The 16,502-nt window shown below is 37.9% G+C and overlaps 1 protein-coding gene across 1 annotated transcript in view; it reads right to left on the bottom strand.

The window, feature by feature from the left end:
* PAWR (PRKC, apoptosis, WT1, regulator) overlaps positions 1-16,502 on the bottom strand; it is a gene marked incomplete at its 5' end in the record, with an annotated part of 76,715 nt that overhangs the window by 60,007 nt on the left and 206 nt on the right. The window lies entirely within an intron of this gene.

Below are 16,502 nucleotides of genomic sequence, written 5' to 3' on the forward strand. Positions count from 1 at the left end.
TTTTGGTCACCTGTGTTTTAAGAATGCCTGTAACATGCTTTCCATTTCAGAACCTATAATTAAAAAACACTGTACACACAACTTGAGTGGAACATGCTTTTCCTTCTCCTTTCTCACACTGAAATTATGCCCCTCTACTTTCTCTTTGCCACATGCTCACCTCTGTTTTTCCAGTACAAGTTTTGTCTGACACACACTCATTTTGGAAGTGTTTTGCAATATTAAGGGAGAATCCAGTTATCTAGTCATTGCAGTTTTAAAGCAGTTAACGCTTACAGCAACCCTGCCTGGTTGTTTTCCAAGATTCTTCCAAAAGTTTATCTCAGTTTCAGAATTATGAAGAAACCTCAAAGGCTCTATAAACGCAATCCCATATGCAAGCATGAGCGCTGGATACATCATGCATTCAAGAGACAAAAAAGAGCAAAAGAAAATGAAGATAAAACAATGGATGACACAAAAGAAGATAATATAGGAAACATTACCAAAAACTAACAGTTTTCTTCACGTTAGGTTATTGACTGAAGTTCTGATGTTCTAGCATCAAAGGGAATTTAATCTGTTCTAAAATTCCATTTCTTCACTTTAGTTACTATGGTAAATAAAGTATAATTATCAATGACGGCAGTAATGAAGCCGAAGACATGAGCTTGGGCACTTGAACTTTTAGTAGCTTTTAGTTTGCTTGTTAATAAAACCTATTACAACTGAGGCTGACATTACTCAGATAAATAATCCATCCTTATACCTCTGTTTAGTGAACTGCTTATTATTTATCCTGTTCATCAGTTCTCTACAGACAGTGCAACCTGTAGCCCTAACCAAGAAGAAAATCCACAAAACTCTGTTCTAAATGATGTCTATAGTTAGCTATCATTCCTTATCATCTGCTTTTTTAAATATCACGACATTTGTGATCTTTGTCAAAGTTCTGTAACATATTAAGGGATAGCCACATCTTGAATTTATCCTTCAGTTTAGCCTTTTTTTGTTATTTATTACAACTCCAGTAAATCTACTTTTTTTTTAATTAAAAAAAAACTAAACACATTTAAAGAAGATTTTTACAAGCGTTTTTTAAAGGGACATAAACACATTTTCAGATACATCTTTACCATTCCATTCTGCCAAAGTGGTACAAAAGCTGTTCTTTGTAATATCGCCACTTCCAAACTAAGGTCTGTGACACACAGACCTCAGGCACACGAATCAATGTAAAATCTGCACTGATTTAAAAACATGGCTGTACTTATGCAACGTAGTGGCAAGTCCGCTAAACGCTCTTGGAAGTGGGATGCAACACTGACATACAAAGGTGTGAGAGTCAGCTTGAACATCACTGCATCACATTTGCATACCCGCATTTCCCAGTGCCTCTAGATGGAGCTAGGTTAGGTCAGCATGATTTATTAACCGCAAGTTCAGCAGTGCACAAGCACCATCATGGTGCTCCCAGATTGACCCCAGTGGGATCTCAAAGCAGAACAACAATTCTCAACCTAAACCAGTAAGCTGTACAGCTTATAAAAAGCTGTAGGGATGTCTACACTCATCATAATGGAATAAATGATTACTGATAGCTTACAATGTAGAGAATTCAGGCTTCAGATCTCCATTTCCAGTCTCTCTGAGCCAGCTAGCAGTTAGTGCTGAAAGCTTTAGAACATGAACACGTGAATAACCTCCAAATCTTTCTAAATAAACAGAACACAAAACAATTTATGAGGAATCAAAAAGGGAAGCAGAATGGTAGCTGGGAATATTTCATGCATGCATAAATACATTAATATACCCATTTCTAATTTCTTGATTTGATTCTCAAACATTCTTGCATCTTATAAAAAATGTAACATGCTATGAGAAGCGGTTTCTAGTGTTGAGCTGCTTAGCAACACCTGCGTTCAAATAGCCTCCGGGTAAGTTCGACAAAAAACGATATGACATCTGATGAGCCCAATTTTTTTTTTAATTGAAAGAAGCAGCAAACCCACAAAATGGGATTATATTAAAAGGCCCATTTATGTTTTACAGTAAAGACGACTGTCAGATAATGGGATGCTCCTCTGTTTCTGCCTCAGGCTAAAAATAACTCCTACATTTTGCTGTAAAAGTCAACTGCCTGAGGTGTCTTTATTTCATGCAAGGTAATTACAATGCACATCATCTTCAACAGCATACAAGATATCTTTATGTGCACTCACTGTACAACTTTTCTTAATTATTAGTTTATTTTCCTTTTCACAAAGAATTACATTTAGGGTTTCTATGTCTTTCTAGCCATGGGAGTTCATTAAGAAGTATTAAGGACTCTGTCCTTTTTAAATTTTTTTGATTACTAACAAATCAGTAGAGTAGAGAAATTGGCTGAACATGAAATTCTTTCACAGATGTGTTAGGACCAACTAAACTCTAGCTATGCCATTATTCAGAAATGTCTGAATGCAGGCCCCTAAATATTTATTTGTCAAGTGCAGGCCCCTAATTTAATTAAATATGCTCAAAGCGCCCGATACCAATATACTTCACTGGAATGCTTTATTAGAGTAATTAGCACACCAAATATATGCTGCTTACTTAAACATTTAGCTGTAGATTTCCAAATCTGAGAAAATTATCACATTTCTGAGTTTACGAGAGTATTTAATACCTTTGTGAAAGAAATGTGACTTCTTTGTGAAAGAAGTGCTTCATTAACATAACATCCTTATGGCCAGACTGACTTCCAGGAACGCTTTGCCATTGCCCACTGTACTACAAACTTCCCTAACACCCAGTTCTGTAACATCCTTTAGAGTACGATTGCATGCTCCTCCTGTCTCATTTTTTTTCTCCCCAAAGCAGAAGCCTACAATTTGGTATGCTCAAGTGTCATGAATAAAAATGAGAAATCTGTAAACTAATAATGTAAGCCCCAAACATATCCCTTAACCTCTTCTCAGCATACTATAGCAGAAATGAAAGTAATTAAAAAAAAAAAAAAAACACAAAAAAAACCCCAGGGTTTTTGGCATAAATTACTAATGTGGTGCTTCTCAGTTCACCACATCTTCACCTTTTTTTCTTAAAGGACAAACCCAAAGGACTGCTCTCCAAATTTTTCTCTGTACATTCAGTTTTTAAATCATCCAGCATGTCTCAGCATTTTATAGATGTTTGCAGCTTTTGTCTAATTCAAATGACAGCGACGTACAATCATCCTTTGGGACACAACATTATGCACACAAAAAACTAAATCTTTGATCTTCGAGTTAGTACATTAAATTAAATAGCACTTTTTCACATAAGGATCTGAGAGCTTTTATAGGAAGGAAAAAAATGGTAACACTAAACACAGCTATGTAACAGACAGAAGTTAAGCACTCATTTAGTACATTTCTAGAACACAATCTGCTACAGCACCAAGCACTTCCAGGTTCCACTCCACCTCCCACATTCCAAAATACCCAGATCTTTACTCAGACTTCACAGAAAACTTTCAATATAAGTACATAAGAAGTTACATGACTATTTACATAAAAGCCTACAATACTGCTGGAAAAAAAAAGAGAAAGATAAGCTGACTTTTTGTTCTGGAGGCAACTCTAGTAGCTACCAGCTTCAGGAAAAACTACAAACCATTAAATGGTACCTCTGAAAAGATAACAGTTACATAAACCAGCATGAAGAACAGAGAAGACATGCAGGGAATTTTCCCTGGGTTCCAGGTTACATGTGCTGAAATTGCGTTTTTACATTCTAAAGAATGAGTGCCATATAACATAGTATGACGAGAGCTAATCGGTTAACTAAGGTATTAGTAGGGTATTGCTAAGTACTGTTGTCTGACCAGTGATCAATATGACTTTTGATATTTGGCTTGTTGAAAACATGAAGTCATGATACTATTTCAGATTGGATTTAGTCTACAAAAATTAATGAGCCACATCAGCACAAGTAAAAAATACACTCTACACCTCAATTTCTAATTAACAGTCTGGGACACAGACTACAAGCATAGCTGTTGCCAAAACTAAGGCTAATAAGGCACTGGCATAGTTCTAGCTTGGCAAAGGATTGCTTAATTGATCAATAATAATAATAATGAATAATTCCTAGTTTAACGTGCAAACACATAAAAGTGGTTTTATGGAAAAAAATTGAGATTATATTTAAATCATTGACTAGTCTGTTCGTTGCACCTTGGAAGAATTATTCATATCAAATTAGTTCTAAGAGCTCTGAGAAAAGACTAAGAGTTCTTAGAGCTCTTTCTAAATGGCTACTCACAGTATATTGTTGTTTTAAGAGCTTTTTTTGAACTTAGGTTTCTTCAATAATCTGCTTCAGGGTACCAGAACATTAATTAGCTGCTAAACTTTGCAGTAAAGGTCATCTTTCATAAGCAAATTGAAAAGCTTCATATTCCCAGCCAGAAAAACAAATGTTCTTTTTTTTATTAAAAAAAAAGGGGGGGAAGGGAGGGAAGAAAAGCTGTTTTTAAAAAAAAAAATTAATTTAGCACAACAGTTTTCTGCTCTTTTATTTAAAAAAAAAGACATTAGTATGCAAATATGTACCTAAACACTGAAGAGGATGAAAAAAAAAAACCAAACCTGCAGGTAACTCACTCTCATTTGCTACCATCTAATTTAGCATTCAGTGTTAAAAACTTGTCCACCCTTTCCAATTATAAAAGATGTAGGTCAGCTTAATTTCCTTTAGTGCTGCTGGCTTGAGATAGGAGGTAAAACAAGACAAAAAAGCACTATGTTAACAATTAAGAAACTATTTTAAATCAATGACCCATTCAAGAATGAATATTGCATTTGTTTATTTTGCCACCACTTCAATCATTAGGAGCTAGCTTCTTATGTAGCCTTTATCCACATACAGTTCATAAACACAGGAGCCGCAGCCTCTACACTTAGGAATTTTTACATACAAGCAAAAAAATTTCAACAGCTATCAGCAACGCTCAAGTAATTTTCCCCCTTCTCTCCCCAGAACAAAATATAGAAATGAAAAGGTAAAATATACAAGAAAAACAAATGTCAACATGTTTAACCTCAAGCCAACTGTTTATCTGGTAGGGCCTGGATACTTCTAGATGTTATAGCACACAGGTTTCTTATCTGAATTACTAAACGAGTAGGAAATTGGCTTTTGGTAACTAAAGAGGACATTACAGAAGAGCAGGTTTTATGAAACAACTTGCTGTTTTGTACTGACCAACCACATGTGGTTGGTCAGATAATAAGATATTCATGTTTCCACTTTAAAGATCTTTAACGAGATACTTATTTCAGAAGCCTGCCCTTATTACAAATTCTGATAAACTAAAAGGAGCTGGTTAGTGAGGTCACCTGAACTTGGCCGCACAAGGACTCGTATGATGAGGATCCAGAACCTCTCATTCAAAGTGGTACAACAGTCAGGGCCTGTATGTCAAACAAAACAGAAGAGCACACAAAAAATTTCTAAACCTATCTGGATGAATAACCTACTTCCAAAAGCAAAAGTCTACAAGGCAGCATGTGGTGGATGTGAACAGATCAGCAAAAACACCCTCCCCTTCAGGTATGGTTCCACAGTGGCTCAAGCCAAGGTTTACACCAGGTGAACCATCTTCCTCAACAGCTGAGCCACAAAAATCTGAAAGTTCAAGTGCTTGCACAGAATGAGGAAAAGTACTACAGCCACCCCTACGACAGCCTTGCTCTAGAATAACTAGTGAACAGGGATCATGACATGAGGCTAACAGATACCACGTTGGGGTTTTGGAGGGAAGAGGAGGAAATAATAATCATAATAAGGTGGCTCATCATATATAAGGGTTCTTACAAATGTGGACCTCATTGCCCAATGATTTTTTTGTATACTAACAGTTTCCACAGGTTCAAGGGGAGACTGAACAAGTACTCGGCAGATAGGAATTAAAATGAATTTATCTATTTAGTAACCTTCATCTGATGCTGCAAGCCTTCAAGATGAAAACTGCCAAGAGGCTAGAAAACTAATCCACAGGAAATACCTGATAAGACTTCTACATTCTTTTTCCTTGCTATGTATCTGTTATCTTTAGTCAGACCCACTACAATCAGTCTTATTTTCTTACAGTGTACAGAGAGGAAAAATTAAGCTAGAGCTTTACAAAGCAATTAAATGCACCTTGTGTGCATACAGTGGGAAGAGATTGGTCCAGATGACAGCAGGTTTCAATTGAAATCCCATGTTCCTACAAACATTAAACTGCATATTGCATGGAAAATAATTCACAAAATACATACCAGTAACTACGGCAGACAGGCAGGACATGCACAGGTTCCCTTTGACCCATCAAAAGAATTAGTAAGGTCAGAAAGTGCTGAGAGGAAGAACAGTGAAAGGGGAAATCCCAATTGCTGCTTGCTTGGCTTCTGCCTACCACTCTCGTCTCTGGTCATTGATGTATTTGGTTTAGACACCATACATACAGACAAACAGCAGTTACTCCACAACACTTTTTCCACATCCAAGTGTTGTATGCATTCTGCCCAGCTCTCCTGCCTCTGTGCCTCAAATCTCATTATAGCACCTCTTCTTTCCGCTAAACAAAGCATGCCTAGGTTGTTGCTCTGCCAAAAAAACAAAACTATCTTTTTTCCAGTTGCCCCAGGCAGCCACTGAGTACAGAGCTAGGCTCTTTGTAGCAGTGCATGGCAGCAGACAACGGATGTAAATTTGAAGGAGAGAAGTTCTGACCAAAAGGGAAAACACTTTCATCGTAAGGACAGTCAAGCACTGGAAGGGTTGCCCAAAGAGACTGTGCTGTCTTCACCCTTGGAGGTTTTCAAGACCTGACTGGGTAAAGCCTTGAGCAACCAGGCTGGATTAAAGACCTCCTGAGGTTCCTTCCAACCTTAATTTCACTTAGATTCAACGTCTACACACAGAAAGCACTCAGTGCTGCCCCAGACCATGCTTCTACAAGTCTCTCACCTAAAAAGTCTCTGACTTAGAGGTTCAAACTATTAGCTACCTACACAGGCTTTAGATCAAGAAAATTAATGCTATCTTGTTAATGAAGTACTGTGTAACACACTGAGCAAAGCCCGAGCCTAGCACATATTTTTGTTTGAAGGTGGGTGAAAGCGAGAGTTAAGATGGGTAAAATTTGCAGTCAACAGTGTTATTTTTTTTTCTCTGAGGTTTTTTTGTTTGTTTGGTATATTTTGTTTTGTTTTTTAAGCTTACTTTCACCCAGGATGATGTTCTTATATTAGGCACCAATCCTGGCTACATCTAAGATGACATATTACATGGTAAGACTATATGAAAGAGTTGAATATGACATTTGCAGGCCTGGAATAACAGACTTAAATGTTCCATCCAGTCCTTCCTGGCAACATGCAAGCAGATCTAATGCAGTAAAATCCTGAAATAAAACATCAGGGTTGTGGTTTTTGTTTTAATTTCCCATGACCTTGTGAAGCACGGGAAATAGTCATCCACCTACGGTCTTCCAATTGGAAAGTCTTTAAATACACAACTTCAACTTAAAAAGTAGCAGAGAGAAACATACATGAGTTTGCATATATGTAATGAATATAAACCAGATAAAGATAGTTTTAAGAAATCAGTACAAACTTGTGTGGAACTGAACACTTAACAGTGACCTTTCCAAAACTCCCCTGGACACTTTGAACTACAGGAGGATTTAGAAAACAACTATGCTCCAGAGATGCAATGAAGAAAGAAGTATGAGAAGTTCGTGCCAATAAATATTTTGCTTATCAATTCATACTATGATATTTAATTTATAGTTGGGGTGGGATTTGTCTTAACCTTTCCTGTGAAAAAAGGAATCTATTTCCCACCAGCTCTCACTGGAATATACAGAAACTACATTTTTGACACAGGTTTTTTTTTTTTTTTTTCCAAGTGGCAGAGAAAGATCTGCTTAAACTCAGTTGCCATCAGAGATGCATGAATATTCAAGTTGCATAAAGCAAAACTGAAATAAGGGTAAGGTGTCGTCAACGGATGGTTTTTAGGGGGATGGTTTCTTCCTTCTCTCACACAGGAGGTGGAGAGTTACTTGTTTTGGGAGGTTTTATGGGTTTGGTTTTGGGGTTTTTTTTCAGCTTGGTTCTTTTGAACGTAACACATCTGGGATATAGTACATTCAAAGCACAAACAGGCTGCTGTAAAGTTCTAATGCAAGTCTGGAGACACTATCAAATAATTCACAAGGCTGGTGGTTTACGAACAACTGCAGAAATCAATCCATTTTTACTCTCCTGTACCCTCAGACAAAGTTACATCTGTGGAACTCAGTGGAGAAGGGTTGTATTTTTTACTTTTTTCCATGTTTTTTAATTAATAATTTCTGAAAGTAGTTCTCATAAATAAAAAAAATTGTTATAAAGACATAAATCACAAATAAATCACACACTCCAGTCTAGACAGAAACGTCTCACTCTTAATAAAAATGCTCTCCTCTCCCTTCTTCGAGGGAGTATTCTTCAGCCTACTGAACGTACAGCAGAAAAATAAAAAATTAATTATAGACTAATTTACTTTTAGCTTTGGAAATTAAGAACTCAATTCAGCAGTTTCACTAGAAATAGTCAAACAGAAGTCAAAATGAGGAAGTCTAAAATGCATGCAGTCTATAATTTGTTCCTTCTAGTACAGAAATAAACACAAAAGTCTAATTTTATCTTAAAACATATTTTATATTACATTATTTATTCCAATCATCTCCTTCCTATTGTGTTCAATAAATGAGTCTCTCAGTAATTAGTTCTGAATATTCATGTTTGGGATGAATCAGCATCCCCAAATTCACGAAGGCATTTGGAAGTCATGACAATTCCAAACGCTGAGGTTTTAGAAGCAGCAGCTTCGGAGTGCTCCTCCATTTATCCTTGAATTTTTTTCAACCTTCAGACTTTACTCTTTATTTCCTCCACAGCTATGAATATATTAGAACTTACTTTTGAAAACACTATTACAAATACCTGAGACTGCTGTTTAATCCCATTACCTTCAGAAGACAGTTCTAAGTAAGTGTTACAAGAGATGAGACAGCAAATGTGGATCCAACTGGAGAATAAAACCGAAGCACCACTCATTATTCATCATTCAGGGTAGTTTCGTTTATAATATTATAAAGTTTTAGGGGTTTGTAATATTGTTTAAATATTAAATACCAAAATACCACAAGTTTTCCACAGAAAAACTATTTTAGTATTACTCTTCCACAGTATTAATAGCTTCACCTACCGGAGACAACACGACAGAGCAACAAGATGGACTGACCTCTTGCTGTCTTTCAAACTACTTATTCTTTTGTCCTGCTGCCTTGGAAAAAGCAAAAGTTTTCCAGCACTTCCACTACCAAAAAGGAACTAGAAAACCCTAAACAATTTCTCTCACATAAACAACTTTAACAATTCAGCTGTATTACTGTACACAGCTCTCATATTAGGGTTTTCTGCACCAGCGATTCCAGAAACTTTTAAAGTTTCCTTCAAGGGTGAAGAAGGGCCTTTGCCTTGGTCTCCCTGCGGTATCCTTAAAGCCAGAGTTGTTAAATACGGCCCACAGAAGTGTACTATCAGGTGGTGGAATACTGGCTGCATCTTCAGGCTCAAAAGGTTGAAACCATTATAAACTTCCACTGGCAGCCAGGTAAGCAGCATCCCTCAGGGGCTAGCATTAGTGCCAATAATGTGCAACACCTTCATTAACAACCTGAACAATGGGATGGAAGGTACTCTAAGCAAGTTTGTGGCTGACACCAAACTGGTAGGGACTGGTTAAGAGGCTGGAAGGCAGAGCTGCTATTTATACCAGCCTCAACAAGCTGAATATATTCAAAACTTTACTAGGCAAGACCCTAAGCAACCTGACCAAAACTGGCCCCAGTTTGAGCAGGAGATCAGACCAGACAATTTTTTCAGAGTTCCCTTCCAATCTGTATTACTGTTAGTATTCTGTGCCTGTTACAGTGCAGTGTATTTATACACCAATGCTGAAAAATCTTTAGTACCCAGCTTTAAACACATGATCAGACCCAAGGCAGGTTGTCCACACCTGTCTCTTGTGATGAAGTTTCAGCTACAGTACAACCTCACAATATTATTATTCATATTTAGGATACGAGTTTAAATCTCTTGAAATTACCTTGAGTTATTATTTTCACATTTGTATGCCCGAGACACTAGTTTCAAATAGCCAAAGCAGAAGTTTCTTCTTGGTTTGTAGGAAACCCTCAGTCTATCATTTAAGAAAAGCATTTTGAATTTGAGGATCAGACTAAGGCATTTTTAAAGAACAACAACAATTAAATATTTTCAGAGCAATTACTTGTTACAGTGATGCTACGTAAAAATTTTGGAAAAAAATTGTCAGGTAAGTCATTTTTAGCAACAGTGTGTCCACTTCAGCAAAGTAACTTGTCATATCAACACTTCCCTCCCCATGCTTTTCAATGAGACTGAAGTCACCTCAATTCCACTGGAAAGCAAGATGCTTCATATGTTTATTTCAGTGTAAAAGTAAACAAATATACAGCTGACAGGCTGTTTCTACTCCTTACCCTACAATATTTTTTCTTCCAGATTATCTTGTCTTTTAAGTAGGCTTTAGGAACAACCAACAACGGGACAGTGTTTCAGTCTTAAGTACTAGAGAAGTAGCCTAGAAAGTACACGCAAAAAAAAAATTATCTTCAGCCAACCAACATCTACATTTATTTAGGGTTACTGGCTACATGACAGACTGGCAAGAAAAGGCAGTAACTGGCAAGGCTGAACATTAACAAGCTTTCAACCACCAATTACAACCTAAACTAAATACTTCACTTACTTGCTCTAGAATTCAGTACTCAACATGAGAGGAAATATTTTACTTACATTGCATTTATTTTCCACCTACTAACTGTATCATTTCAGATGATTCACCCCAAAAACAGGAAAGTGAAAAGAACCAACCATACAAAAATGTTTTCCAATTATACCTAAATATTAAAAGATCATTTTAAAAACCAACCTTCCCAAAACTGCACTTAGATATAAATGCAAAGTCAAAAAGAATTAGAGGGGAAATTAACGGCTTCTGATACTTTTCCATCACAGTCCTTCCCATTCCAGTAGGAACGGGTGCTGAAATTAAGAAGAACTAAGTACGTAAAAGCATCGGTACTTTCTGGTAGAGTCCTGTGAATTCCAGCTGTAGGTACTGGTCTACAATCTGCTTCTCTATGAAAACAGTCTTATTAAATTCAACAAGAAGTTATCCATATCACCTCTTTAAGAGAAATTACATGACTTCCACGTATCTTTTCCTCTGGAAAACTACTGCACTGCCCAGCCTTATTCCAAAACAGCATTATCATAGAGCATAGAGACCCCAGGTTTGGAAGGTCCACATGCAATTATTTAGAAGGCGCTACACAGATTTGGAATTGAGGACTTTCCAGACTTCTAAGTTCATTACATGATTTATTTGACCAAATAACTTCCCCTACCTAGCTAAGTGTCAGGATATTAAAGCATACTCTTAAACAAAACAAGCCAAAAAAAGGGGGGGGGGGGGGTGAAAAAAAGTTTCACAATATAAAAAAAGACAGAAAGAAAAGAAAAAAAGAATATGCCCTTTGAACAGGTACTGCCCAGGGGATTGGTTAAAATCAGAATTCACAAAGGCTTCAACAGCAAAACAGACTGGATGTAAACAATCTCAACACAATCCTTTTATCAGAATCTGAAAAGGCTTGCATTGCTTCTTTCACCCTGCCACATCTAAAGAAGAACCATAAATGGAACCATAATAAAATTAATGCATTCACTAGACAAAGCAAGCAGGAGGATGGCCTAACATATCATGAATGGTCACCCAGGTCAAATAAGCATATTTCAGACTTCCGCCATAACACTAATACCTCTGCATAGATGGTAAGGGTATCAGTGGCCAGAAATAGGGGTTTTTTTTCCAATACTTCGAACACACACTCTTTTTCCAGCAACATATGCAAAAAGCAAGTAAGGTCTTTTACAAGAAAATGCACAGAGATGTTAGACAATGCAAAGACACTACCTCATTAATATGAAGAGATGGCTAGAATGGCTCTTTGATTTAACTTAATCCTTAGGTAGAGAATCACTAAGAAATATACTGCTGAAGGCAACCTTCTGGTCAAAAGAGCACAACCACTAGTACAGGATTCCACTCCTCTCTCTAGTTTCCAGCCACTCACAGAAGGGTTTCAATTCCTTTACAATGTACCCAGTAATTGCTATGCTTGGCACATTTGGCATTTAAATTTTCCTGAAGTTTTTTCCAACTGGAACACAGCAACTTTCTGTCAGTCTACACAAGTCAGGACGCTGCACTACTCTAGTAGCAGGAACTCTTTCTTTCCCCACAGAAAATGCTCATTGCTCTCTGCTTGCTTACAACACTGGCGTTTGATGTGAGACCTACCAAGCACCACATATGCAGCGCCTTCTAAAGAGGCAGGCAGACTCCCGGCAGCAAGCCAACAGTGTACTTTCAAGAAGTCATACCCTTATTGCTGTTAGTAAGAAGGTAAGAGATGAACATGGACTGGCTAAACATCCTATGCAGATTCCACATTTGAATCACTTCTACCTACTTTTGCTCTATTGGTATCTCCAGTATTTCCCACAAACGGCTCAGGAGGCTGCTGTATCTCAAATCTGGCAGCTTCACGTGCAAAACACACAGATCCAAGTTCTTTACACCTTTTTAAATCATTCATCACCCTGTTATTAACAGAAGAACACTTCTGAATTTAGATGACTTCCATCTGGGTAGGTGAAAATGTAAACTTTGTCTATAAGCACACATTAAATAAAACCCAGCTATCTAACTGTCCTTCCTAGACAGACCAAGATTTTGACTGTATATACACCTTTTTTTAAAAAGGTAACTACAAAAATAGTTGTTATTCTCCTGGTTGGGGTTCAGGAAAAAAAAAAAAAAAAAAAACCTACCCACACAGCTATGCCAGCAGAATCCTCCAGTGTAAACAGTTACAAAAGTAAAGCTGCACTTTCACCAGTGCAGCTTGTTTTGCTTGGAGCAGGACAGAAGAATTACTACAACAATACAAAACATAACTCTCATCCTATATGTGGGTACCTCACAAAGCACTGTCAGTGTAGCATAACAGGAACTCTATGTGTTTCTTGGATAGATACTAGCACAGCTGTAAATGAGAAAAACGTTACAAGTAAACTTAACACGTGCATCAAGTGAATACCTACAAACTGAGAAACACTTTCTAACACAGCTAAAAATGGTTATAAAGCTTAATATTTAGAAAAGGAAACTTACATAGTAATGAGAATTACATACAATTTAGTTACCTTTCACAACCTGAAGAACTGCTACGACGCAACAAAACCCAAATCCCACAGCATTTAATATTCAGAGTGAAATCAACTTCCAAGATTCAACAAGCTATCAAGAAACTACTTTACAACCACTGAAAGGGAAAAGAGCTGCAAGTATTTCAAAGCCATTTTCAAAAGCCATCATTATTTAGATAAGCACTAGTGCTGAGAAGATAAAAATCCGGCCTTTACTTCTATCACAATGGCCTCTAAATACAAAGTGTCGCCACTACTCCCAACCTGTCACCATCTGTTTTCACAGCTTCCCCTATGGCTTCTGTCCTCCACTGACTTCAATACAAAATACATTTAAGACACAGAACTGTTTAAGACCTAGCTCTGTTACCTTCCTATTGAACAGGAGAGAAATTAATCATTAATGAATAACAATCAGCTAACATTTTTCATGCCTATTTCAAGATAATTGAGACAACACAAACTTTTACTTTCCTTATTCCACCACCTTTCATATCATCAAATTTTCCAGCTGCATTGCAACTGAAATTAGATCCTACTTCTTTGGGGTAAAAATTGTTTTTGTATTCTGTTTTGAGCAGAGAAGCTTGTAGGCACTATGTATCTTCTGTAAGTGCATTTTGTCAACAGTTACCCTTTTTAATTTGAGATTATCAGAATCTCCTCTTATCATCCTTCTCCACCACAGTGGCATGCTGATCATAAAAGGGAGATGTTTAGCATAAAATGGCTACTCCATTCTAGAGAAAGGCCATTTTCTTGAAAAATAAGACAATAAAACACCCAGTAAAGCTCTAAAAGAACATCTCCTGAAAAGTAACTTTAAAACATACACCATGCAGAGCTACCAGTGCTAAGTGGTTAAATTCAATGTGTACTACTACCAAGTCACTATGTACGGCATGGTAAAGCTATGCCTAGCATCTAATGAGAAAGACAGCAAGAAACTGGAGTGTTGTAGCTTATTCCAACAAGTCATCATCCACATCGTGGCCTTCTTTTTTCAGAGAATTTCAGCTGACCGTGTTGAATCAGTGCTTTAAAATATTTTCTCATGAATAAATAAATATATGAAAGACAGTACAAGTAAATAAATTGCAAAACATTCATTGGTAAGTAGTTACCTACATTTGACGCTGGAGACAGTTTTTGAAGCTGTCCACCATAAGGAATGATCTAGTGTTCCCTAGTTAAATAATTCTTAGGAGTGCATGTGGTAACGATTAAAACCATTTAAAATACCGCGAAGAGATAGCTTTGCTTAAGTATATGCCAGTCAAAAATGCAACACTTACTACTAGCAAGTTTCCCCAATAATACCTTGTACAACAGCCATCTACATTATTAAAATTTGACCCCAAAAATGTGATGGAATGCTCAATCGCTAGTTACAGAAGTAATTAGTATAAAGATACAAGAAGTTTCCAAAAAGTGCTAACACATGGTGACAGGCAGCAAAGTTATTAGGCCCTCACAAATACGAGAAATGGGCAAGAACTTGCTTCTCAACATCTAGATATGTTGTTAACCTTAATAAATAAACCACTCTTAACAATGCAGCGAAAACTACAGTAGCAAATTCACACATAAGATTCTAAAGGCTGCTGAGCAAGGAATGTATTTTCCTGGAAAGCAAAGCGTATTTTGAGCAATACTTAAACAAAACAAACAAACAAAAACCCCAACCACCACCAAACCCACCAAACTAGCAAACCCCAAACCACACCACCCAAAAACTACCATAGGAACACTAGTTCAGAAAATTCATTCAAAGAACTAGGACACGAGTCTCAAAGCGTGAAAAGAAACCCACCACCCAAAACCAAACAAAAAGACCATGACTGTGGACGGGGTACACAGCAGAGGCCCCCAAAATATGATGTTGTACAATGTTTGCTGCAATGCACAAAACCATTATCAACTGGGCTAGGACTAGTTTACTTAGGGAAGTAAAGATACAGCATTTTAAGAGTTCCTATAGAAGCACAGGGGGGCAGGTATTTAGGAGACTGTGTAAAACAAACAAACCACAGCCTAGGAAGCTTGCACACTCTGAGGGCAGAGAATTAAAGAACTCACTTGCATTCCTCACTGTCCGAAGCAAGAATATTGAAGACTTATGCCAAAACACTTCACCTCAAACTGAAGACTGTGCAAGTAATTATTCTGAAAAACACACAATTATAAAAATTTCTACCATTCCTAAAACTCATTCCTCAGCTTCTCTCATGAAAGTGTCTGCTGTGAAAGCGCACAGGATGTCACAAAAAAAAGGATTAGTGACTTCAGGTATGGAGAACATGATTTCATCTTCTCCTGCTGCTTCAGAAACAAAGATGTTGCTTTTTAGCGTTATTTAATAACCTATAGTGTTAACCAAAAGAAGAGCCGCAAGTTTTTTCAACAGTGATGGTGGTCATCCTATTAGCGCAAAACTGCAGACAAAAATCCAGCTTTGCTCAGTTTCCTGTGGCCTTTCTTATTACGTCCAGAAAAAGCTGAAGACTTAGTTATCATTCTTCTGAATTCCTCTAGGAGTATTATAAATCAATGCCAGATTTTTATACTAGTAGCAAACCACAGAGGACAGTGGTGTTGGCTGATAAAAATATCTTCCTCTGCCTTCAAAAAAATGCTCTTGAAACCACTACATTTTTTCCAGTGCAGGAAATTCTTTTGGGTTCCAAACTGAATAATATTTACACCTGAACATCCATTCAGAGCCGATAAATCAAGTTTTCTTTCATTACTCTTGCTTTGACCGTACTTTAACAGGCAGGTGTCTCGGCTGGGTCCTCCAGAAGCCCTAGAACTCACCGTCTGCCGACAAGAGGACGTTCAAGAAGTGTCGTGGGCCGTGACAGGTCTAATTTATTCAGATCAAGCGGCACCTCGCCCGCCGGGATGCCGCATCCCAACGCCCGCGGCGTGCCCCTCCGACCGCGTGCAGGCCTTCGCGCTGCTCCACGCGGGGAGAGAGCGTCACCGCCGCAGCCAGCCCACGCGAGAAGCCCGGCCGTGGGCGAGGAGCGCTCAGCACCACAGCACCGGTGCGCAGGGCCCCGCGGGACCACCACGCTCACCCCCACCCCCCCGCCCCGCACCGGGCGCTCCCCGGCGGCGGCCCAGCTGTGGCGGGCG

The sequence above is a fragment of the Haliaeetus leucocephalus genome, unplaced genomic scaffold (assembly GCF_000737465.1).
Source record: "Haliaeetus leucocephalus isolate CR32 unplaced genomic scaffold, Haliaeetus_leucocephalus-4.0 Scaffold151, whole genome shotgun sequence".
Lineage (NCBI taxonomy): Eukaryota > Metazoa > Chordata > Aves > Accipitriformes > Accipitridae > Haliaeetus > Haliaeetus leucocephalus.